The sequence below is a fragment of the Electrona antarctica genome (genome assembly GCF_951216825.1).
Source record: "Electrona antarctica genome assembly, chromosome: 15".
NCBI classification, from domain to species: domain Eukaryota; kingdom Metazoa; phylum Chordata; class Actinopteri; order Myctophiformes; family Myctophidae; genus Electrona; species Electrona antarctica.
This window is the reverse complement of record NC_136796.1, coordinates 45,620,676-45,646,095: the sequence shown is the minus strand read 5'-3', so window position 1 is coordinate 45,646,095 and position 25,420 is coordinate 45,620,676. Positions and strand designations below refer to the sequence as shown.

General features: G+C 43.8%; 1 protein-coding gene across 1 annotated transcript in view; it reads left to right on the top strand.

Moving 5' to 3' along the window:
* The window catches only part of atxn1a (ataxin 1a), a 212,764-nt gene that overhangs the window by 43,468 nt on the left and 143,876 nt on the right, over positions 1–25,420 (top strand). Inside the window, exon 2 of the mRNA XM_079523259.1 lies at positions 24,954–25,173. The gene's annotated coding sequence lies outside the window, so the exon portion shown is untranslated. The remainder of the gene's footprint in view (positions 1–24,953; positions 25,174–25,420) is intronic.

Here is a 25,420-nt window from a genome sequence, read left to right as displayed (position 1 = left end):
ATTCTGCTAGCTGGACAGAGAAAGAGAGAGAAAGGAAGCTGTAAATCAGACATTTGTTTTTTCCAATATCGAATTAATTCAAATTAAACTGTTGCTAATGTGAACAAGGTGAGGTTTCTCTGTCTAAATATTATCTCCATTCGTTCAACATTTTCTGTATTATATTACTTAAGTTAGCGTTCAACCAAAGAATATCTCATATTTATACCAGTGACTTTCTGATAAGGGACGTTCAACCCGAAACTGCTTTATATCATGTATTACTATACTGATAAAGGACGTTCAACCTTGAAGAGAAAGGAACTATTTAACTTTCGTAAGCTCACTAGATTCGATTTTTTGCAGATCTCACCCCGAAAATAAATCCTTTCTCTCTGTTTTCTATACTAAAGGCCTAGTGCTACCTAGTAAATACCAGAATGACAGGAGATAAAATAATATTAGACGTTTAACCTTGTTAAACCATCATAAATGATTGATTTCACACTATTGATTTAACACCTTGAAACACTCACTTTTGAATAATTACTTAGATCCATATTAATTTATTTGCAAAACTATAAATGTATCCCTTTTAACTAACCCACACATAGGCTGTACCAATGACCCCTCCCCCTCTTGCCATTTTGGGCACGGGGTGTTAAATGAGGAGTCCTTTTAGTACAGTATATGTGCGTGGAAATGAATTCCAATATCTTATCATCCTATTTTAGGATTTTCTAACATTGTTGTTCTTGCCTACACTTTTACAAATTTTAGATTGGAGTCTAGTTAGATTAAAATTTAGATTAGATTTTTAGTAGTTTATCAAAACTTTTGTAGTTCACTACTTGCACATGTAAGACTAAATAGATTAAATCACATAGGGTAAATTACAAACTAAAGATCTTAGTTATTCTCAATTGTATTTACCAATTACAAACTAAAGATCTAGTTATTTTCAATTGTATTTACCCTGTCGTAGTTTGTTTTCTTTAGCCAAAATTGATTTGCTGGCCCGTCGTTGCTGTGCGCCGTAATACAGCAGCATGGTTCAGTGGACACCAACGTTTCATATGACCTGTCTGGCCGCAGTAATAGCACAAGTCGTTGACAGGAATGGTGTTGGCTGCGCTGGCTTCATCCTCTCCCATGTGGCGTGCGTGGTTTAGTTGCCGTCTTCTTCTGTCCTTCCTTTCCTGGAGTACAGCATCAACCCTGGCTCGGGTTTGTACTTGTCCTCTCACTGGTCGGCTGTGGTATGGTCCTGGGTTACCAGGCTGGTAACGCCAGGCTTCCCACGGCGGTGGGTGTTGTCTTGGTCTTGGGGTAGGCTTGCTGATGTGGTCTAGCTGGAAGCCGCTCAGTTGATTGGTCATTTCTTTTCCTCTGTGTTTGGTCATTTGAAAGTCTGGTTCTGGCTGGTCTCTGTTGTGGTTGCGGTCGGCATAATAGTTGTTGTTTGGTAGGGACACATGGAGTTGTGTGTCCCTTCCTTGGTCGTTGTAGTAGCTATCATCTTCATCGTTGACAGGAATGGTTGTTTCGGCGTAGTTGGCTTGGTCCGGGTGGTTGGTTGTGTTGGCGTGTAGTAGTAACGCCGCAGTTTGAAGTTCTTGTTCCAAGAGTGTCACTCGTGACTCTGCCTGGTCGATTAGCTTTTTCTGGTCCTCCAGTTGGAGTCGAAGTATCGCCTCCCTTTGCTGTGCGTCGCTCATTTCTTGTCGAAGTTTCTTTCGGCTCTGCCTTGCCCCCATCTTTAAAATCGTCGGGGTTTTTTTTCCAAGTACTCATCTATGGTGAAGACGAAATATCGGCCCTGCGTCACTGCGTCATTTGTTAATGACCCGTCTGGCCAACGCTGATCCAAATACCCTGCTCACATAGCGTCATTTGTTATGGAAATTATGAGGTCCCATCATTGGCACTCAGCAGAGGGAGGTGAAGGCATGACACAGCACAAGGAGTATGGCATATGGTCAGCATCGTTCTTTATTCGTTCCAATCATCTCAGTACAGCAGAATCATAGCATGGTTGCTCATCGTCGTACAGTCAAGAGTGAAGCATCACCCCGTTCCTCCCCAAGTTGTCCCTTTCCCTCCCCTTTATTTCCCAACCACACACCCCCCAAATTGACAGTCAGTGACAGGTGTTTTATTCAAATACAACAGGACATGGACAGATAATAACAGGTGGTGTTACAACATCTCCGTTCATGGTGTTGTTCATGGTGTTTGCTGACAGACAGGAAACTACTCTAAATGGGATAACAGAGATGCTATACAAAATGTTCATATAAGGATCTGCGCTAAAGATAAAGGTGACACACAAATAAGTATACCTTTGCTGACAGTATGGAGGAGTCAAGTCAGCTGTTAGATTGACAGGAAGACTGCTCTAAATGGGTGATAGTTGGAGGCAAGCAGGAAACAAACTAATTTGAGAACACACCCAAGTAGGTAGAGGTAATAGTGACAGCTGTCAGATTGACAGCTGTTGGTTGGTTTGACTGTGTAGTGACTGATTGTTTCATCCTATTTGACCGAATGGAATACAATTATAGTTCTTATTGAATAGTAGAATTGGCATTCTAAAACTGCCATTACATGACACGCAGCAAAGGTCTTCGGGATCGGGATTCGAACGCGTGGCGGACCCGTCAGGCTGCGTTAGAGCCTAATATGTGGTACGCACCTGGAGGGGCTTAGTTTGAAGCTTAGTTTTTAGAGATGTTGAAAAACCAAGAGGTCCAAGCAGAGTCAAAGTGGCATTGACTGAGGGCTCCGGCAAGACTCTTGAGAGCCCTTTTGTTGACAATCTTGTTCTTTGTGGCTTTCGCCTTTATTTTATATTTTTTAAGGAGGGACAGACAGTAGGCTGACAGGAAATGGGGGGAGACATGCAGTAAAGGCCGTCGGGATCGGGAGTCGAACCCGCGGCACACTGCCAGACTGGATTTCCAGCCAAGGTGCCTGGACCACTCCTATACGCATCAATGTCTGTCTGTCTGTCTGTCTGTCTGTCTGTCTGTCTGTCTGTATGTATGTGTCCATAAGTCTGCCGTCACCCAGGCTGCGCCCAGGATGCGTGCACGCGACCTCGCCCTTCGGCGTCTTACTGGTGATCAAAAAGAGAGCGCAAGTTGTTCTTTCTAATAAGTAGGTATAGCCTATCTCCTGTTTCCTTAGCGTAAGTGCACCACCTGGACATGAATCATGATGCTTGTATGTCACAGGGATTTTCCCCCTAATTCAACGCTTGAAGGCTGAGGGTGGACACTGTGTGTAAACCACATTGAGCACTGAGCTGGTTCATTCTAGACCGGTATCAAATGTGCCTGTCTGACTATGAGAGTTTTGCCAGCTAATAAACTGGCCTGTTCCATCGAGACACGTGGACCCAAAATGATGCGACACCTTGTAAACTGTGTGTGTGTGTGTGTGTGTGTGTGTGTGTGTGTGTGTGTGTGTGTGTGTGTGTGTGTGTGTGTGTGTGTGTGTGTGTGTGTGTGTGTGTGTGTGTGTGTGTGTGTGTGTGTGTGTGTGTGTGTGTGTGTGTGTGTGTGTGTGTGTGTGTGTGTGTGTGTGTGTGTGTGTGTGTGTGTCTCCAGGCACACTGCTTGCTAACGTGGTCCGACTCAGGAATGCTGGGTAATTCCCTCAGGTGGAGGTTTCTGCTCTGATGACGTTCAACATTAGTGCGGCCCATCAATCCCCACTTATTCACATGTGTACTGCACACACGCACATATGCACATATGCACATATGCACATATGCACACACGCACATATGCACATATGCACATATGCACATATGCACATATGCACATATGCACATATGCACATATGCACACACGCACATATGCACATATGCACATATGCACATATGCACACACGCACATATGCACATATGCACACACGCACATATGCACATATGCACATATGCACATATGCACATATGCACATATTAGCTTATTCCCAAGCTCATGAGGCGGTAGTGCACTTCACTCTGTTTTGTTTCCCCCAGAGACGTGTACTTTCACGCACTCACTCACGCACTCACTCACTCGCAAACACATTCGCACGCACACACATAACACACTTGCAAATTGCCCTTAACAGGATGGTGTGTGCGCGCGCGTGTGTGTTTGTGTTCTTGACTGTCCTTCTCGGTGGTCGTGTGTGTGTGTGTGTGTGTGTGTGTGTGTGTGTGTGTGTGTGTGTGTGTGTGTGTGTGTGTGTGTGTGTGTGTGTGTGTGTGTGTGTGTGTGTGTGTGTGTGTGTGTGTGTGTGTGTGTGTGTGTGTGTGTGTGTGTGTGTGTGTGTGTGTGTGTGTGTGTGTGTGTGTGTGTGTGTGTGTGTGTGTGTGTGTGTGTAGATGTAGCGAGGCTGAGTGGTGATGTCATTCCCCTGGAGGATGGAGGGAGGAGAGGAGAAGAGAAGAAGTGGACTTAAGTGGATAGGATGAGATGGGGCGAAAAGAGAGGAGGAGGAGGAGGAGGAGATGAAAGTAAAAGAGGAGGGTGATGCATTTATTGAGTAGGACGATGAATGAGCGATGAATTCACTGAGACTTTATTTAGTCTGGGTTCAGTCCTGTCCTATCACCACAGAACAGGAAGTTAAGTTGCCAACTTGCTGTAATTGAGACAATTTAATTATGTCGAGACAAATTAGCAAGTTAAGTAACGTTGTACCACTACTAGAGTTGTTCCGATACCGATACTGGTATCGACTACTCGGGCCGATACCACCCTCAAGTACTCGTACTCGGAACCGGCCCCGATACTTTGACCCCGAGTACCAAAACATCCAATTGACACTATAGGCTGAACGAATGCAACAGGAGCACGTCTGACCCAACACTGCAGCAAATCGCCCCAAAACAGCCGATCTACAAGCGGTGGCCGAACGGATAGCGGCGCGGTCTTGATACCGGAAGGTATCAAGACCGAATCAGCCGTCCGACACGTTAAAACGGTTCGAATCAGCCGTCCGACACGTTAAAATTACCACCGCTGAAGTGCCCTTGAACAAGGCATTGAACCACTACGATGAAATGTGTTCTATGAGCAGGGCCTGGCTGGAAACAAGTTCTTGAGCTTAGCCCAGATACCCTGGGTAAATATAGATTTCATTTCATTTAATTTCATTTCATTTCATACATGACAACTGACAAGTTTAGGTCGGAGATCCATTTGCATCTATGAGAAAATGGGGGTAAAATAAGTGGTTACTCAAACAAAAATAAAAAAGTACTCGTATCGGTACTCTGTATCGGCGAGTAGTACTAAAAATTAAGTACTTGTACTCGTACTCGATCTGAAAAAAAGAAATGGTATCGGGACAACTCTAACCACTACAGAGAGAGAGAGAGAGAGAGAGAGCGAGAGAGAGGCCATTGGTGACCACGTGATGGAAGCTTGATGCAACGCCTCCAGCCTGTGTGTGTGTGTGTGTGGAAGACAGAACAGTGTTATTTTCGTCGACTAAAACCAAGGCGAAAAATGTTCGTCGACTACCTTTTGTCACTGACGGAAACTAAGCTATGATGACTAAAACTAAGACTAAATGTACTGACAATTTCGTCAACAATAAAAACTAGACTAAAACGTTAGGAAGGGACTAGTGGACAAGAGATCCAGCCATTTTATAATTAGTCGCATGCTGAAAATAGCCAGCAAGTGAAAAAAACCCAGTCATTGCGAGTACGGCATCAACGCCTTGAATCAGTGTTCCCTGCAGAGACATGGAGGACTCGGAGGAGGGTGTAGGGCGGCTGAAATTAATTCAGCTTCTGATTGGCAGTTCCACGGTCCTCCCGTTCCACAAGGATGTGTTGACCGGGTGACCTAGACGGATAGATGAGATTAGAGGGGCTTCCTTTTGACAGGCTGTGTGTGGATGCGGAGAAGAAGAGGAGAGGGCGGGAATAGTGATGAACACACATTGTATAGAGCAGGGGTTCTCAACGTTTTTGGCCGGGGACCCCCGGAAATGCTTTGGCAATGTCTCGGGACCCCCGCCCTGCCCCCTCCCGACCCCCAATATAAATTGACTGCTACAATAACCTTAAACCATTTTGGGCGGGAACCCCTTTTGGTGTTTTAAGCATTGTTATAATTTAGCTATTGAAAAATAGCAGATCTACAAGCTCATAGCGCGCCACCGAGTGGCGCGCTATGAGCTTGTAGGTCTGCTATTTTTGAAAAATCGTGAAAATAAAATTTTAAAAAAAATCTTTTTTTTTTTTTTTTTTTTTTAATAATTTGGGGACCCCCTAAAATAATTTGGCGACCCCCCGAGGGGTCGCGACCCACGGGTTGAGAACCCCTGGTATAGAAGATGTACCGATTTGAAACAAATTGAAGGTCTCGGGCCATTCCTCATCACTCCCTTAACCCGTTTAGACATGAGGACGATTCTACAAAATGCCTTCTGAATCCTGACGTTTTTTTTGAAAAACCCATTTGTTTTTGTCAGTGGTGCTCAAAACTATTTCATGTCAAGCACTCCAAACATTGTATGTATTTGGCCTCCGACCCCCATCTCAAAATATGGTGTTCCAGTGACCTCCCCCCAGAAGCAAAGATTTGAGTTAAAATGGTTCGGTCTGAAAGAATATATATTGAAAGATGTGCACCACATTTCCACGATTTTTCAAAAATAGCAGATCTACAATTTACAATTTTACAATTTAGGCATTTAGCAGACGCTCTTAATCCAGAGCGATTTACATTAAGCAATAACAAAAGCATACAAGCTTGTACAGTAGATCTACTGCTATTTTTCAATAGCTAATGTACAACATAATGCTTAAAACACCAAAGGGGGTTCCCGCCCAAAATGGGTTAAGACACTCGGGATAAGATAAAGGTGTCTAATTTAGTATTTCGACTGCTGCTCCTCAAACAGAAGTTGTGCTCTTCACTTTTAACAACACGGCACATTTAAAAAATCAAATTTCAAAGATTTGCTTGAGATGCAGTAGTAGTAGGCAATCAAACAGACCACACTGTATTTTACACTGTACCTCTTTTTTTTTTTTTTTTTTAACTCTCCTCTCAACATTTTCTTAAACGTACTGTAGCTGGTCGTGCCTGTACTACTGTACCTGAGTGCTGTCACGTACTTGTGTGTGTGTGTGTGTGTGTGTGTGTGTGTGTGTGTGTGTGTGTGTGTGTGTGTGTGTGTGTGTGTGTGTGTGTGTGTGTGTGTGTGTGTGTGTGTGTGTGTGTGTGTGTGTGTGTGTGTGTGTGTGTGTGTGTGTGTGTGATCTATACTACACTCAACCTTATCTTCGTAGTATAGTGTGTCAGGCAGGAAGTCATCATACCTTGTACTTTGACCACAAACTGCTACTATCAACTCAACAGTTGTGGCCTGTGGTGGTAGTTGCCTTAAAGGAGAATTCCATGCTAGAAGGCTTTCTTACCTTTTATTTGTAGTTGTTACGTCCCCACCAAAGAGGTCCAGGTGTCATTTTGTGCAAAAGTGCATTATTGCCTATTTCCCCTACCATAAGCCCTCAATGGGGGTTGGTTTTTTGTGCTAATTCGCTTATTTCCATCAAAATAAGTAGTAAAGTGTGCCGATTGGGATACTATTTACATTATGAAGAGAGGATATATACAAAAAGTGATGGAAATAAGCGAATTAGCACAACACCCCAATGCCCAGTTCAATTCAATGCAATTCAATTAATTGAGGGCTTATGGTAGGGGAAATAGCCAATAATGCGCTTTTGCACAACATAACACCTGGACCTCTTTGGTGGGGACGTAACGACTACAAATAAAGGTAAGAAAGCCTTCTAGCATGGAATTCTCCTTGTGTGTGTCTGTGTAGGTGGATATCTTTTTGTGTGTTTTACTGTTTTTGTATCTATATCAGCACAACAAAGTGTGATCAGTGGACAGACTGAAGGGTCCCTCCTGAGTTCTGAACTTTGACCTGGTGGAGAATAGATACGGTTGAGGTTAGAGAGGCTGGAAAAAGTATATTGATTGTATCTGTCTTTTTACTGCGTTGCGGTGCCTATAGGAGGGTCTGTGTGTCTGTGTTGATTTCGTCGACTAAAACTAAGGCGAAAAATGTCCGTCGACTACCTTTTTTCCACTGACGAAAACTAAATGAAAACTGAATGAAAACTAAGCTATGATGACTAAAACTAAAACTAAATATACTGACAATTTCGTCAACAAATTAAAACTAGACTAAAATGTTAGGAAGGGACTAGTGGACAAGAGATCCAGTATACGTCATTTTACACTTTGTTGCATGCTGAAAATAGCAAATCTACAAGCTTTTTCAGCAAGTGTAAAATCGGCCATTACGACGGCATCAAGGCCCGCCAAAATACATTTTAGTCGACTGAATCAACTCTAGATTTAGTCGACTAAAATCTTATGACATTTAGTCGACTAAAACTAGACTTACACTAAAACATTCCAGGTGTCTAAAATGTGACTAAAACTAACTGAAAACTATTCAAGAGACTATGACTAAAACTAAAATCAAAATCTTCTGCCAAAAAACAACACTGCTGGGTCTCTTGTCTGTGTCCGGAACAATCTCGCAAACCGCTGGGCCGATGATTCGGCACCACATGTCTTCAGGAGGCCAAGGAAGCCAATCCCTGTGAATATGTTCCACATATTTGCAAATATTGTGTTGTTTGTGTTTCAAATTTTGTGAATTCATTCATGATCTCATAATATCCATCTACTACGTATTTCTGAGCAAATTATATATTTCTCAGACGCTTATTATTATTTTATTAAGTGTGTACATCCTACCACATTGTTTTACCTAAAGCATTATGTTATACTTTAGCTGTTGAAAAATAGCAGATCTACAAGCTCATAGCGCGGCACCGAGTGCCGCGCTACGAGCTTGTAGGTCTGCTATTTTTGAAAAATTGTGAAAATGTGCCTCAAATCTTTGAATATATATATTATTACAGAGTGAACATTTTAACTCAAATCTTTGCTTCTGGGGGGGTCAGTCACTGGAACAACATATTCTCAGATGGGGGTCGGTGACCAAATTCATATAATCTTTGGGGTCCTTGACATGAAATATTGAGAACCACTGAGAAAGAAACATGAGGTTTTTTCAGAAAACCGTCAGGATTTAGAAGACACGTTTTAAATGTCGACGTCGGGCCCTAAATGGGTGACTGACAGAAAGACCTATTGTCCAGTCACTGTCCAGTCATCGGAGTGTTCCCTCCCTCCCTCCCTCCGTATAGCCATCATCATGTCGTTTCGTCGCCTTCTCTGCCATCACTCTCTCGCTCTCTTCCACTCTGTCACTCGCCCAATTGAGCAGAACGGCCGCGACGCGACATCAACCATCAGGCCCCTGTCCTCATCCTTCGCCGTCCCTCCCTCCCTGCACGCACACACACACACACACACACACACACACACACAGGACAACAATATGTCACACAATAAACCACACAATCTCCTCTGTGCTCTGTATAGTTTTCTAATTTACGCTAGTTTGAGAAAAACCTACTACACAATTAACACGTTGGGCGCCAGATCACCTCGCAACTAGGGTTGGGATTCGTTAGGATTTTAACGGTTCCGGATCCTTACCGGATCCCTCTTAACGGTTCCGGTTCCTAACGGTTCCCTTAACGGATCCTAATATTATTTTTTCCCCCTTTTTTTTCTGTCATAGATTATGCTTATATTATAACTAACCTAACCAAGTACATAATCAACACAAATTCATTAATTCAATTATTGAAAATGCACTTCACAATTATGAGGTGGCACTATTATTTAAACTTCACCACCACCACCTCCAGCAGCTAGCCACCACAACAATATCATTGTTGCAATTTGTACTGTATATTGCAATTTGTACTGTATAATAAATATACAGTACACATTGCAATAATGATATTGGGTTATATCAGTACCATGCAGCCCGAAGCTCAACACTAACCTTCCGGGCAGCCCAGGCTGCTATAGACAGCGCCCATGTTCTTCCCAATGTGAGGAACAATGCGCGCGCCTCCCCTAAGGATCCACTCATTGTCGTTTCTTTGTTGCTTGTTTTCTCTGAAAAATACTCAAGTTGTTGTTTTAGTCCAAACTGCCCGGCGTTCAGATGTAAACAGTGATTTCTGATCGCATAGCGCCAGCCATGTTACTGCTTGTGGTGAAACCTGAGACATGTCGGTTGCTGCTCGAAAAAGTTTTTGCGCCTCCTCTCGTTGTATTGGGCTGTATTGACGGTAATAGAATGGCGCCTATATAGGGGATATAGCTGGCTCCCTGCGGTCATTTCAAATGGCCAGCAGGAGGCGCTGAAAGTGTTAAATACCGATTATGTAAAGATGCTGTAAGTTATATATTTTTTTCTACCTGGGATTTGAACCCGGTGCTCAAATGTAGTGACCGTGTTGTTTCCGTGCTGGGCAGGTGAGATTTTTTTTTAAATCGTGAAAATGTGCCGCAAATATTTGAATGTTTTCAACTCAAATCTTTGCTTCTGGGGGGAGGGGTCCCTGGAACAACATATATTTTCAGATGGCCAATTACATATCATTTTTGGTCTCCTTGACATGAAATAGTTTGAAAACCACTGACATAGAAACATGAGTTTTTTTTCAGAAAACTGTCAGGATTTAGAAGACATCTGCTCTCAGGTTAAAGAGGTATAAATGAACACTGAGGGGTTTGTCTGTGTATTCTGTATAGCAGAGACGACCATCTGTGGCGTCAACAAAACCCTTGTAATCCTCCGCTGAAGGTGTGTTTAATTTGCTTTCCTGTGCCCATTTTGTCTAGGGGCACTTTTAATTATATTTCATGGTCCATCTTCATTATGATACATTGTTCTTACTGTGATGTAGTTGCTATGTTGTTTAATATTTGCATGTTGATTATGAATGCATTAAGGCAGTGGCTCAGGAGGCTCAGGGGTAGAGTGGCTGGATGAGAACCGCAAGGTTGCCGGTTCAAACCCTGTGGGCTCCCCCAGAGTTTGGTCGAAGTGTCGAAGTGTCCTTGAGCAAGACTCTGAACCCCTAATTGCTCCCGTGCTGTTTGGTGCCTTGCATGGTTTCATCCGCCATCGGTGTGTGTGTGAATGGGTGAATTAATGTAATGCACATCTATGTAAAGCGACTTGGATAAAGGCGCTATATAAATGTACCATTTTAAAGGTAATTTAATACTATAGTCTAATCTAGATGGATAGATCTGTTGTGTTCATGATGGCATTTTGAAACGGGTCCCTCCCGTAAACGTTTAGTAATTTATTGCCAATCGGTTGTTTTTACTGTATATTGAAAAACAACGAGGTTATGTAAAAGCAGCCAAGACATGACAGGTTCTGAACTTTTTTCTATTTATTTTTGTTATTCGTTGTACGAAGCTGTTGAACAAAGTTTCTGTGGTCATTTTAACATCTACTCTGGTTTATGTGTGTCCCCCCAGACAGTTTATAAGTTGGTTTATGTGTGGCCCCCAGACAGTTTATAAGTTGGTTTATGTGTGGCCCCCAGACAGTTTATAAGTTGGTTTGTGTGGCCCCCCAGACAGTTTATAAGTTGGTTTATGTGTGGCCCCCCAGACAGTTTATAAGTTGGTTTATGTGTGGCCCCCAGACAGTTTATAAGTTGGTTTATGTGTGGCCCCCAGACAGTTTATAAGTTGGTTTATGTGTGGCCCCCCCAGACAGTTCATAAGTTGGTTTATGTGTGGCCCCCCCAGACAGTTTATAAGTTGGTTTATGTGTGGCCCCCAGACAGTTTATAAGTTGGTTTATGTGTGGCCCCCCCAGACAGTTTATAAGTTGGTTTAAGTGTGGCCCCCCCAGACAGTTCATAAGTTGGTTTATGTGTGGCCCCCCCAGACAGTTTATAAGTTGGTTTAAGTGTGGCCCCCCCAGACAGTTCATAAGTTGGTTTATGTGTGGCCCCCCCAGACAGTTTATAAGTTGGTTTATGTGTGGCCCCCAGACAGTTTATAAGTTGGTTTATGTGTGGCCCCCCCAGACAGTTTATAAGTTGGTTTATGTGTGGCCCCCCCAGACAGTTTATAAGTTGGTTTATGTGTGGCCCCCAGACAGTTTATAAGTTGGTTTATGTGTGGCCCCCCCAGACAGTTTATAAGTTGGTTTAAGTGTGGCCCCCCCAGACAGTTCATAAGTTGGTTTATGTGTGGCCCCCCAGACAGTTTATAAGTTGGTTTATGTGTGGCCCCCCGAGACAGTTTATAAGTTGGTTTATGTGTGGCCCCCCAGACAGTTTATTAGTTGGTTTATGTGTGGCCCCCAGACAGTTTAAGGTGGTTTAAGTGTGGCCCCCCCCCCCAGACAGTTCATAAGTTGGTTTATGTGTGGCCCCCCAGACAGTTCATAAGTTGGTTTATGTGTGGCCCCCCAGACAGTTCATAAGTTGGTTTATGTGTGGCCCCCCAGAAAGTTCATAAGTTGGTTTATGTGTGGCCCCCCAGACAGTTTATAAGTTGGTTTATGTGTGGCCCCCCAGACAGTTCATAAGTTGGTTTATGTGTGGCCCCCCAGACAGTTTATTAGTTGGTTTATGTGTGGCCCCCCAGACAGTTCATAAGTTGGTTTATGTGTGGCCCCCCAGACAGTTCATAAGTTGGTTTATGTGTGGCCCCCCAGACAGTTTATTAGTTGCTTTATGTGTGGCCCCCCAGACAGTTCATAAGTTGGTTTATGTGTGGCCCCCAGACAGTTAAAGGTGGTTTAAGTGTGGCCCCCCAGACAGTTTATAAGTTGGTTTATGTGTGGCCCCCCAGACAGTTTATAAGTTGGTTTATGTGTGGCCCCCCAGACAGTTTATAAGTTGGTTTATGTGTGCCCCCCCAGACAGTTCATAAGTTGGTTTATGTGTGGCCCCCCAGACAGTTCATAAGTTGGTTTATGTGTGGCCCCCCAGACAGTTTATAAGTTGGTTTATGTGTGGCCCCCCAGACAGTTTATAAGTTGGTTTATGTGTGGCCCCCCAGACAGTTTATAAGGTGGTTTAAGTGTGGCCCCCCCCAGACAGTTTATAAGTTGGTTTATGTGTGGCCCCCCAGACAGTTTATTAGTTGGTTTATGTGTGGCCCCCCAGACAGTTTATAAGTTGGTTTATGTGTGGCCCCCCAGACAGTTTATAAGTTGGTTTATGTGTGGCCCCCCAGACAGTTCATAAGTTGGTTTATGTGTGGCCCCCCAGACAGTTCATAAGTTGGTTTGTGTGGCCCCCCAGACAGTTTATAAGTTGGTTTATGTGTGGCCCCCCAGACAGTTTATAAGTTGGTTTATGTGTGGCCCCCCAGACAGTTTATAAGGTGGTTTAAGTGTGGCCCCCCAGACAGTTTATAAGTTGGTTTATGTGTGGCCCCAGACAGTTTATAAGGTGGTTTATGTGTGGCCCCCCAGACAGTTTATAAGTTGGTTTATGTGTGGCCCCAGACAGTTTATAAGGTGGTTTATGTGTGGCCCCCAGACAGTTTATAAGGTGGTTTATGTGTGGCCCCCCCAGACAGTTTATAAGTTGGTTTATGTGTGGCCCCCAGACAGTTTATAAGGTGGTTTATGTGTGGCCCCCCAACAGTTTATAAGTTGGTTTATGTGTGGCCCCCCCAGACAGTTTATAAGTTGGTTTATGTGTGGCCCCCCAGACAGTTTATAAGTTGGTTTATGTGTGGCCCCCCAGACAGTTTATAAGTTGGTTTATGTGTGGCCCCCCAGACAGTTCATAAGTTGGTTCAGTTTATAAGTTATAAGTTATTTTATTCATCTGATCAGACACGCCCCCTTCCTAATATACAAACTCATTGTAACTAAACTCCATTTTAACCATGTTCGATTAATTGGAAACACACGTCCGTGGTTCAGGTGGCTAATATTGTCCTATTACAATGTGTGTTCTGTCTGTCTGTGTGACACAGATCAGGCGAGGACACACACGCAGCCATGTGGTTATGTCTGTCTGTGTGACACAGATCAGCCGAGGACACGCAGCCACCAAACAAGACAATGTCCACAAATAGAAAATATAATTCTTCTTCTCTGTCTTGAGGACACTATAGTCTGCTCATTAGCCAGACAAGAAGAGAGGTCAGAGTGCAATCCTACAGCTGATATGGCACGCACGCACGCACGCACGCACGCACGCACGCGCACTGCACCATGGCCTCATGTTCTCAATTGACAGCTGCACTGTGTGTGTGTGTGTGTGTGTGTGTGTGTGTGTGTGCATATATGTATGAAGGACAGTGGACGGGGGACCAATAAAAAGGCTTGCTGAAAGGGGCAGGGTATGACCTACTGCGTAGACGGACAGACAGACGCACACACACACACACACCTGGGCAACAGATCGAGAACTGAAGCCTGTTCTCTTTGCTGCTGAGTCAGGGAAAATTGTGTGTGTGTGTGTGTGTGTGTGTGTGTGTGTGTGTGTGTGTGTGTGTGTGTGTGTGTGTGTGTGTGTGTGTGTGTGTGTGTGTGTGTGTGTGTGTGTGTGTGTGTGTGTGTGTGTGTGTGTGTGTGTGTGTGTGTGTGTGTGTGTGTGTGTGTCCAGTGAATGATTGACAGACGGACACATCTCACTGTGGACTCGCACAGTGTGGGAATGTCTGCATGATGTCCTTACAGTCTAGCCACACACACACACACACACACGTACACTCACACGCACGCCATGTGTCTGCTGCAGCTACACAGCTGGTTTTGGGGCTAAGATTAGAAAGACAGATTGGTCTCTATCTCAAGCTTAATTTATAACATAATGTCGCTTTGCCTATAAAAGAACTGCTATAGCAAGACTTTTCCATGCCATTGTCAGCAGTTTTACACCACGATTAGCATATCGTCATAATCGTTTCCATGTTGTTTTTTTTGTTTTGTTTTTAATTTATTTATTTTTAAATAGTAGAAATGTCAGATCTACAACCTCCTCTATGTGCTTGTAGATCGGCTATTTACACTGTTAACCCGTTTAGGCATGACGTCGAAATTAAAACAATGTCTTCTAAAACCTGACAGTTTTCTCTGAAATACATCATGTTTCTATATCAGTGGTGCTCAATATTTCATGTCAAAGGACCCCAAAAATTATTATGTAATTGGCCGCCGACCCCCAACTGAAAATATGTTGTTCCAGGAACACCCCAGAAGCAAAGATTTGAGTTAAAAGTGTTCGCTCTGAAAGAATATATATTCAAAGATTTGTGCCGCATTTTCACGATTTTAAAAAAATAGCAGATCTACAAGCTTGTAGCGCGGCACTCTGTGCCGCGCTACGAGCTTGTAGATCTGCTATTTTTCAATATCTAAAGTATAACATAATGCTGTAAACACCAAAAGGGGTTCCCGCCCAAAATGGGTTAAACTAGTGTTGTCGTAAAATAAAATAAATACATACAAATAAAATGCTTCTACATGTTATTGCACACATGTCGTTCCATATGGCGAGGTTATTGCACGTCTACTGCAGTGCAACATCATGCTAATTGACAGGCGGCAGCAACGCCATATTCATAAGCGGAACAACGAGGACATATGGCGACAAATGATAATGATCATTGAGTAGTACACAATAAAACACTGATTATAAGTATTACAATTTCAGAGAATTCCACGCCCGCAATTTTTTTGTGCGCATTACTTGAGCGCAATGCAAATGATTTCGTGCGCATTATTTGAGCGCAATGCGAATGATTTCGTGCGCATTATTTGAGCGCAATGCGAATGATTTCGTGCGCATTATTTGAGCGCAATGCAAATGATTTCGTGCGCATTATTTGAGCGCAATGCGAATGATTTCGTGCGCATTATTTGAGCGCAATGCAAATGATTTCGTGCGCATTATTTGAGCGCAATGCAAATGATTTCGTGCGCATTATTTGAGCGCAATGCAAATGATTTCGTGCGCATTATTTGAGCGCAATGCAAATGATTTCGTGCGCATTATTTGAGCGCAATGCGAATGATTTCGTGCGCATTATTTGAGCGCAATGCGAATGATTTCGTGCGCATTATTTGAGCGCAATGCGAATGATTTCGTGCGCATTATTTGAGCGCAATGCAAATGATTTCGTGCGCATTATTTGAGCGCAATGCAAATGATTTCGTGCGCATTATTTGAGCGCAATGCGAATGATTTCGTGCGCATTATTTGAGTGCAATGCAAATGATTTTGTGCACATTTCATCTTTGTGCGCGTTCCGGTTTGGCCAAACCATAGACTGTGACGTAACCATGACGCGACGTGTGCTTTGTGGCCGTGATACATCATCGACTTTACCTCGTTTTCAACCCAGAGTTGTGGGTCTTCGACTAATGGCCAATCACAGCGGGCCTTTCCTAGAACTGCGCTGTGCACGGAACACTCTTTTGTCTGTCTGTCTGTCTGTCTGTCTGTCTGTCTGTCTGTCTGTCTGTCTGTCTGTCTGTCTGTCTGTCTGTCTGTCTGTCTGTCTGTCTCTCTGTCTGTCTGTCTCTCTGTCTCTGTCTCTCTCTCTCTGTGCGATTGGACCGATTACACAGCGCACACACACACACACACACACACACACACACACACACACACACACACACACCCTCACCTGCCCAGCACGGAAACAACGCGGTCAGTGGCCAGAGAGGCATCGCTGTCTGCCTTCGTTTCAAAATGTTTGTGAGTGTGTCTCTCTCTCGGACACACAGTAGTATCCATCCACGGAGAAACAACGTGGACGCGTGGCATGTACACAAGGCAGAGGATCAGAGCTGCTGTTGCTTGTCGTATATCTTATCGGCCGGGGAAGGACACGGAGCGCAACGCTGTTCTAGGATCAGCTGGCTGCGGGATAATAACACTACATGTTTATTTAGTAGCTTAGAAGTTCCTCAAACTGAACCCCTAGGCCAATTAATAAGACAGAGTGAAGCCGTCAAAGGCATAAATATGGGGGGTATCGAACACAAGGCCGCCATGTTCGCAGATGATGTCCTGGTGTACTTAGGGGGGAGCCTGAGAGGTCATTTAACGAACTGATGTCACTATTATCAGGATACGGTGAACTATCCGGTTACAAGCTCAATACTTCTAAAACACAGGTCATGACTCTAAACTTCAATGCCTCAAGGGGACTGAGGGAAAAATATGATTTGAAATGGGACAATGAAGAAATCAAATATTTGGGAATAAATGTGACGAAAGACCCTTCAAAGTTGAGGCAAGCTAATTATGGTCCCATATCGATGAAGATAAAATCTGATTTGCATAGATGGAACCTAATCCCCTTCCTAAGTCTGAACTCAAGAATAAGTTCAGTTAAGATGAACATTCTTCCCCGTTTACTTTACATCTTTAGAAATCTCCCAGTAGAAGTGGATGATAAACAATTCAGAGAATGGGATAAATGGATTTCTAGGTTCATATGGCAAGGGAAAAAACCAAGAATTAAATATAGCACCCTACAACTGAGAAAGGACAAGGGGGGAATGGCTCTTCCCTGTTTAAGAAATTACTACTATGCTGCGCAGATAACTCCTCTGCTATACTGGAGTAACAGGGGGTATAAAGCTAGGTGGAAGGAGTTGGAGCTTGGTCTCGTTGCTGATTTCCCTCTGCAGGCTGTAATAGGTGACAAGGGCTTGGCGGATCGATTAGAGAGGATCAATAATCCATGGATAAGCCATACGTTAACTGTGTGGCAAAAGGTTGTGAGATCATGTGGTTTAAAAAAAATGTTGAAACTTTTCAGATGGTGTGCCTTCGATACAGATTTTGCCCCAAATAGAGGCGACATAAGATTTAAGTCATGGATAGAGAAAGATGTCACAACTTACATGTCATTTATACAAAGAAGTGAAATCGATAGTTTCAGATCAATACAGGTCAAACATGGTTTGGAACAGGCTGACTTTTACAGATATCTCCAGGTGCGTCACTATATCAATCAAGAATGTAAATTCAAAGAGTTTTCTGCAGTTGAATCGGAGTTCTTTTTCATACTGAAGTCAGCCCTTACAGTGGAGCCAAGTAAATCCATCTCTGAGTTATATAGTGCCATTTCAGATGCTAAAAATGAAAGCACGTTGTACATCAAAGAGAGATGGGAGAGGGATGCAGGAATTGTACTCTCAGGGGAAGTGTGGGGAGGGATCTGGGAGTTCCAGTCTACCTCAACCTGTTCTATGGACTGGAGAGAGCATTGTTGGAAAAATATTATTAGATATTTTAAGACCCCGTATCAGGAAAAATACAAAGGTGATGATAGGCTGTGCTGGAGGCAGTGTGGGGCAAAGAAAGCCAACCACTTTCACATTTTCTGGGGGTGCCCCAAGTTGAGGGTGTTTTGGAACAATATTCACAAATCACTGTGTTCAGTATTTAATACTCCAATTCCTTTTAACTTCACAACCTTGTACCTGGGCCACATTGAATGTCTTAACCAGTCGAGATACACAAAGCTACTGCAGGTGCTCTTGGCAGCCAGCAAAAAGTCAATAACGAGAAGATGGCTAACCCCAATCACACCCACAATGGACGATTGGCACGGAATAGTCCTGGACATTTTCAAAATGGAAAAATTAACATACATGCTAAGAACTAGACTAGACAATTTCTACCAAATTTGGAACAACTGGATAGTACACATTGCCCCTCTGAGAGCTGACTTTGTGTGATCTCACTGGCCCTAATAGCCTGCTTTATGATCGTTGTAGAAAATGTTTAAGACACCCTTCCTCCTCTCATGGTCGAAATCCAAAGTTGTTTTGTTTTTGTCCCCCTCAGCAATGTTGTAAATACTTTCGTTTCTTGATTGTTGTTTTTTTTGTCTGTCTTACTCTTTTTGTCGGCCCGCTCTTTCTTCTTTTTCGCCTTCTGAAATGTACACTCTGAAGCAATATTGCCCTTTGCCCCTGTTAAGTGTTGACCTGACGCCATATGTAGTCCTGAAGAAAGCAAGGACACAGAGACACTGGAGATGGAGTCACTTGGAGGGGGGAGGGAGGGAAGAGGGGTGGGAAAAAAAAATCCTGGAAACTGCACTTGTGTCCTATGTATGCATATAAATGATGTTTTTGTACTGCTTTTTCCAAATAAAATAAATATTGTAAAAAAAAAAAAAAAAGAAGTTCCTCAAACTTTGCATGCGTACACAGGCAAATAATGTGTATATAGATATACTGTGTGTGTGTGTGTGTGTGTGTGTATGTGTATGTGTATGTGTATGTGTATGTGTATGTGTATGTGTATGTGTATGTGTATGTGTATGTGTACGTGTACGTGTACGTGTGTGTGTGTGTGTGCTTAGAGGAAGCCTTTAAGGACCAATGTCATAAAATACCAACCACTTCTACACAACATCTCAGAGCTGGGCTATAGGTGCAGACTATTTGTCTTTATATTTGGCAGCCTCTATAGGCATTATACGCACAGACTGGTTGTTAGAGGGTTCCAACAACTTGGGATGCCCAAAAGTAAAGTATTGTAGTGTCTCTGCTATAATTGGCAGTCATATATGGCGGAGACGCTGTTACTTATACCCATAGAGTACTGAGTGACATGCCTGTTGTAACACATGCCATGACTTTGCAGACGTAACGTGTGTGTGTGTGTGTGTGTGTGTGTGTGTGTGTGTGTGTGTGTGTGTGTGTGTGTGTGTGTGTGTGTGTGTGTGTGTGTGTGTGTGTGTGTGTGTGTGTGTGTGTGTGTGTGTGTGTGTGTGTGTGTGTGTGTGTGCGTGCATTATATAAGGTGTGTACAGTATATGTGAGGGCCTGCCTGACAATTGCTCGTATGCATCTGATTAATTTACACCACAGGAGTTATTTTAATTTCACAGAGGGTGTCTGTATGCACATTATAATGTATGAATAAGCATTTCATTGTGTGCCTGTGCATTATTATGCAACCATTTTTCAGCGTGTGTGTGTGCGCACAATTGCATATGCTGTGTGGGTATAGTAGCGCGCCCGTGCGTCCGTGTGTGTTTGTGTGCGCGTGTGTGTGTGTGTACTCACTACTACGCGGTGTAGTACAACTCTCTCTGTGTAGTATCAGGTTCTGTCCCCGGGCCCACCCCCTCCCCGGGTGTCACACGATCTGTCGACCTGATTTTCGGTTGCCCGGGCGATGCCCTGATCTCGGGTTCGACTTGACAGTCGGCGTCCCTGCCCTAACCCCGGCCTCGCCCCCTTAATCCGTTTTGGGCGGGAACCCCTTTTGGTGTTATAGCATCATGTTATGCTGTAGCTATTGAAAAATAGCAGATCTACAAGCTCGTAGCGCGCCACCGAGTGGCGCGCTACGAGCTTGTAGGGTCTGCTATTTTTGAAAAATCGAAGAACGACTGACATAGAAACATGGCTTTTTCAGAAAACTGTCAGGATGTAGAAGACGTTTTTAGAATCTGATCTCAGGTCAGAATGGGTTAATCCGAGGGAAGCATCCTCATGATGTCCTGATGAACTAACCGTCTGTGTGAAGACAATATAGTACACTAGTTTATCCCATTCAGGGCGGGAAGAACCCCTTTTTGGTGTTTTTAAGCATTATGTGAAAAATAGCAGATCTACAAGCTCGTAGCGCGGCACCGAGTGCCGCGCTACGAGCTTGTAGGTCTGCTATTTTTGAAAAATCGTGAAAATGTGGCGCAGATCTTTGAATATATATATATATATATATATTCTTTCAGAGGTTTTTAACTCTATTCTTTGCTTCTGGGGGGGATCACTGGAACAACATATTTTCAGATGGTGGTCGGCGGCCAATTACATATAATTCTGGGGCTCCTTGACATGAAATAGTTTGAGAACGACTGACACAGAAACATGGGTTTTTTCTGAAAACTGTCATGATGATAGAAGGCATTCGTAGAATCGAGCTCGGGCCTAAATGGGTTATTTATACTAGTCTGCGATGGCCTCCGGGGCCACTGGCTGTCTCTCCTCATTGTCTCTCTCTCTCTGTCTGTATTCATCTGACTCTGGTGCATACATTTGTCTCTATTTGTGCTCAAATGGATCCCTGTCTCTTGGAGACAGGAGGTGTAATCTCTCTCTGTCTATGTCTCTCTCTGTGTGTGTGTGTGTGTGTGTGTGTGTGTGTGTGTGTGTGTGTGTGTGTGTGTGTGTGTGTGTGTGTGTGTGTGTGTGTGTGTGTGTGTGTGTGTGTGTGTGTGTGTGTGTGTGTGTGTGTGTGTGTGTGTGTGTGTGTGTGTCTCTGTCCTCTCCTCTACACCCTCCCTTCGCTGGTTTATCGTGTCTTTGAAGTTTTGACATGTTAATTACACAATTGCATACATCTGTGTTAATTCCATTTGGCTGCTGAGCTGTTCATTTAGTTTTTGGTGTGGGGGGGGGGGGGGGGGGGGGGGTCTGTCGCTCCGGTTCGGTCTCAGCCATCAGCTGGTAAAAAATGGAGCAGTGAGTGTTTTTGTTCTGAACAAATCCACGCACATCCTAAACGATAAATACCAGGTCCCCTGACAGGAGAACATGTGAAAAATGGAATACCGCCAAATAGTTTGTTATGTGAACCCTTCTGGGCTCACAGACACGAGAAGGAGAAAGAATACATTGAAAGGGACATTAAGAGGCATGTCAAAGATGACGTACTGTACACACACTTGATGTACTGTGTGTGTGTGTTCGCACGCACGCACGCACGCACGCACGCACGCACGCACACACAGGGCATTCACTTCTAGTCATTTTTACTAGTTGACTAGTTGCCTAGTTTACTAGTCGACTAGTCTTTTCTTTCTTTTTTTTTTAAATAAATATTTGTACATTGAAAACTGTGTACAAGTACATGGTGACTATAACTATAATCTACCTGATCTTGAGGCCTACAAAATCGGGGAAAAAAAAAAACAACCTTTTTTTTCTTATCAACTAGTCAACTAGTACCAACAAGGTCGACTAGTGGATTTACTAGTCGACTAGTAAACTAGTCGACTAGTTGCTTAATGCCCTCACACACACACACTCTTTCTCTCTCTCTACTACTAGCACTGTTCATGATAGGAGTATAATAATGAACAAGAAGTGAGATGTATTTGTTGCATAGCTGAGAAACTGATGCCATGTTTTGGCAGATAGTATATTCTTTGTTGTGATCGCTGCCGTACCGTTGGAGGGCCAAATTAAAAGAGATCACTTGCATGTCAAAGTAAAAACAATGTGTTTGTACAGTGAACGTGAATCTGATTAATGTCTTGCCATGGGCCCGCTCTTAAGTTGTACAGTATACATATGTGGGGTTTTGCATAGCCATTCCCTGATTTTGAACATCTTGAGAGCGGAGACATTAACGCCAAGTTTAACCCATTTAGGCCTGACGTTGAAATTTAAAAAAATGTCTTTACTTCTAAATCATGACAATTTTCTGAAAAACCTCATGTTTCTATATCAGTGGTTCTCAAACAGTTTTATGTCAAGGACCCCCAAAAATATATGTATTTGGCCGCCGACCCCCATCGGAAAATATGTTGTTCCAGGGACCCCCCCCCCAGAAGCAAATATTTGAGTTAAAAACGTTGGCTCTGAAAGAATATATTGAAAGCTTTGCACTACATTTTCACAATTTTTCAAAAATAGCAGACCTACAAGCTTGTAGATCTGCTATTTTTCAATAGCTAAAGTATAACAATGCTTGAAACACCAAAAGGGGTTCCCGCCCAGAATAGGTTAACGCCAAGTTTAACTGAATCCTATTTGTTGCAATAAATGGTTAAATCTACTTGTAACTTATGTACTTGTGAGTGTTACTGACTGAAATGATGATCATCATCAAGTAATGGCTTAGACAGCAGCAGTCTATAAGCAGAGATCTTGACCATAGAGCGCCGAAGTCCTGACGTCACTCGCTCATCCCCTGGTTCTGCCTGGTTCAACGGAAGTAATTTCCCTATGGAGAATAACATGGGGTTCATCTTTAAAATCATATGAGCTTTGTGGTCCAAAAATAAACAAGCTGTCTCTGCGTTATTGTCAGGGAGGCGTCTCTGTATCGTTTGCGACCATCAGTCACTCATGATACAGTCTGTTTCTATCGAAAATTTAACCAATTCAGCAGCAGTAACAATAGCGTTTTCTCTCAGTCAGTTGATTCTTCATATCCATATGAGTGAAGCAGCGGTGGCCTAAGGGTTAGAGGAGCGCCCTTGTTGCCGAAAGGTTGCCGGTTCGATTCCCCGGACGGGCAGGAACAATCTGTGTAGGGAAGTGATTGTCATCACTCCACCCAACACCGCTGAAGTGCCCTTGAGCAAGGCACTGCACCCCCAACTGCTCCCCCTGGAGCTGCTTAGTGGCCAACAGTATAACTTAAGACTGTGGTTGTACTGGTCAGCTCCCAGGTTTTAATGTGTGTGTCTGTCTGTGTGTTTCTATGTGCAGGGCGTTGCTGAAAATGAGCACCTGTGCTCAGCTACATCCCTGGGTAAATAAAGAATAAATTAAAATAAAATAAAAAGCGGCCGGGATGACATGTTTATTTTTCAAACACAGTTCTTATATGAGGCGGTCTAAAAATCCCCCCTATGGGGATTACAATGCAAAATGAAAAGTACATGAACCCGTGGATTCGCGCCCTCTACCGACATTGCCGTCAGACTTCGGTGCTCTATTGCGATAGATGCTACTCGCGATCATGCCATGGCAGAGATGTATGTCTGTTACGTATTCCCACATGCTATCTGTTGTTTAGATAGACATCCTGTTTGCTATTCCACGAATGCTAAGAATGTTATATTTAGACAGGTGTTAGGTTCGCTGTTTTTCTGGTATCCTAGTTACGTCGTAACACTTCTTTGCACTCTGTTTATGGGCACGTTCACCGTGTCATGCCATTTACTCTTTAATCTTGCACTTTGTTAGTCACTCTGAATGAGTAAACCCGTGAATCTGTGAATCGCGAATGGACGATTCAGTGCCTGTTCATTTGTTTAATCATGCAACAGACATCAAGCTAGTTAATTGCTCACAAAATGGTGTTAGCCCACAAATACATATCATTCTGGGGGTCCTTGACATGAAAACATACCTTTCATATATAGAGGGTATGCACATGACATCATCGTACCTGGAAGTTATGCGGGAACGCCCACTGAGTGGCAAAAAAACAACTTTCTGGCCTTGACAGCCCATTCATCCAAACAGAAAAGTCCTGTCTGATTGCATTAAACTCACCAACATCACAGCTGTACGAAAAGCTTGAATTATCCTCTTTCTATCTGCAACGTTTTTGTTTCATGAAAATCCACCATAGAAACGTTACGAGCTACTTTCTGTCAAGAAATTCCCTGCATTTGAAGTGTCAGAGTTTGGAAGTGCTTGTTTTCAATAACACAACATTTTGCTGCCTCCTGCATTATGTGACATTTAGAAACGGGACGGTTGAGTGATTTCCAACGAGCGCTTCCAAACTCCAACACTGCACATGTTGCTCAATGTTTTTGCCACTCAGTCTAGATGAGGGGGCGTGTCATGATGGGGAAATTATGCATCGCGCCCTCTACCGATATTGACGTCAGACTTCGGTGCTCTATTGCGATAGATGCTACTCGCGCTCATGCCATGGCAGAGATGTATGTCGATTACGTGTTCCCACATGCTATCTGTTGTTTAGATAGACGTACTGTTTGCTATTCCACAAATGCTAAGAATGTTATGCATGTGCAAACTCTCTATTCTATTTTTTTTTATTTAAATTTCCCACGATTTTGCAACCCAGTTTTTTCACCCAGTGCCAATTATCTAATGTAATCCTGGGAACACACACACACACACACAGAAAGGCCCTTTTGCCAACCCCACCTCGGGTATGGGCACTGATGACGCGGAGGAGGGAACACGCCCATAGCGTCCCCAGCGGGAATCGAACCCAGGACCTTCTAGCTGTGAGGAGACGGCACTACCGACTGTGCCACCGTGCCCCTGTGTGTTAAGTTGTTAACGACTGTGCGTCTCTCTCTCTGTCTCCGTAGGGAATGGTTACAGCGCCCGCGGACAGTCAAGACACGCGTGGACAGACATTAGTGGGCACCCGGGACTCTCCCCTCCTCCCATTGGCAGAGAGAGCCAGGCCACAGAGCAGGAACCACAGCTCTGATTGGTCCGCGCCAGCCAGGCCTCCATTTGACCAGCAGGCCCCCCCCCCCCCCCCCCCCCCCCCTGGACTGAGGTAGCCCCGCCTCCCCTTCTCAGGTAGGACACGGTCATGTTTATTCATACACGCACGCACACGCACGCACGCACACACACACACACACCCACACGCACGCACGCACAATGCTGACCCATCAGTGTCCTTGAGTTTCTTTGATCTCACCCCCTTTTCTGCTCTTCCTCCAACCTAGTAGTGACTTATGTTTTCCTTTCATGTTCTCTTTTTTTTATCCTTCTCTTTTCCTCTCCTTCATCTTGACCCGGCCCTCTTTCTTTCCTTCTATTA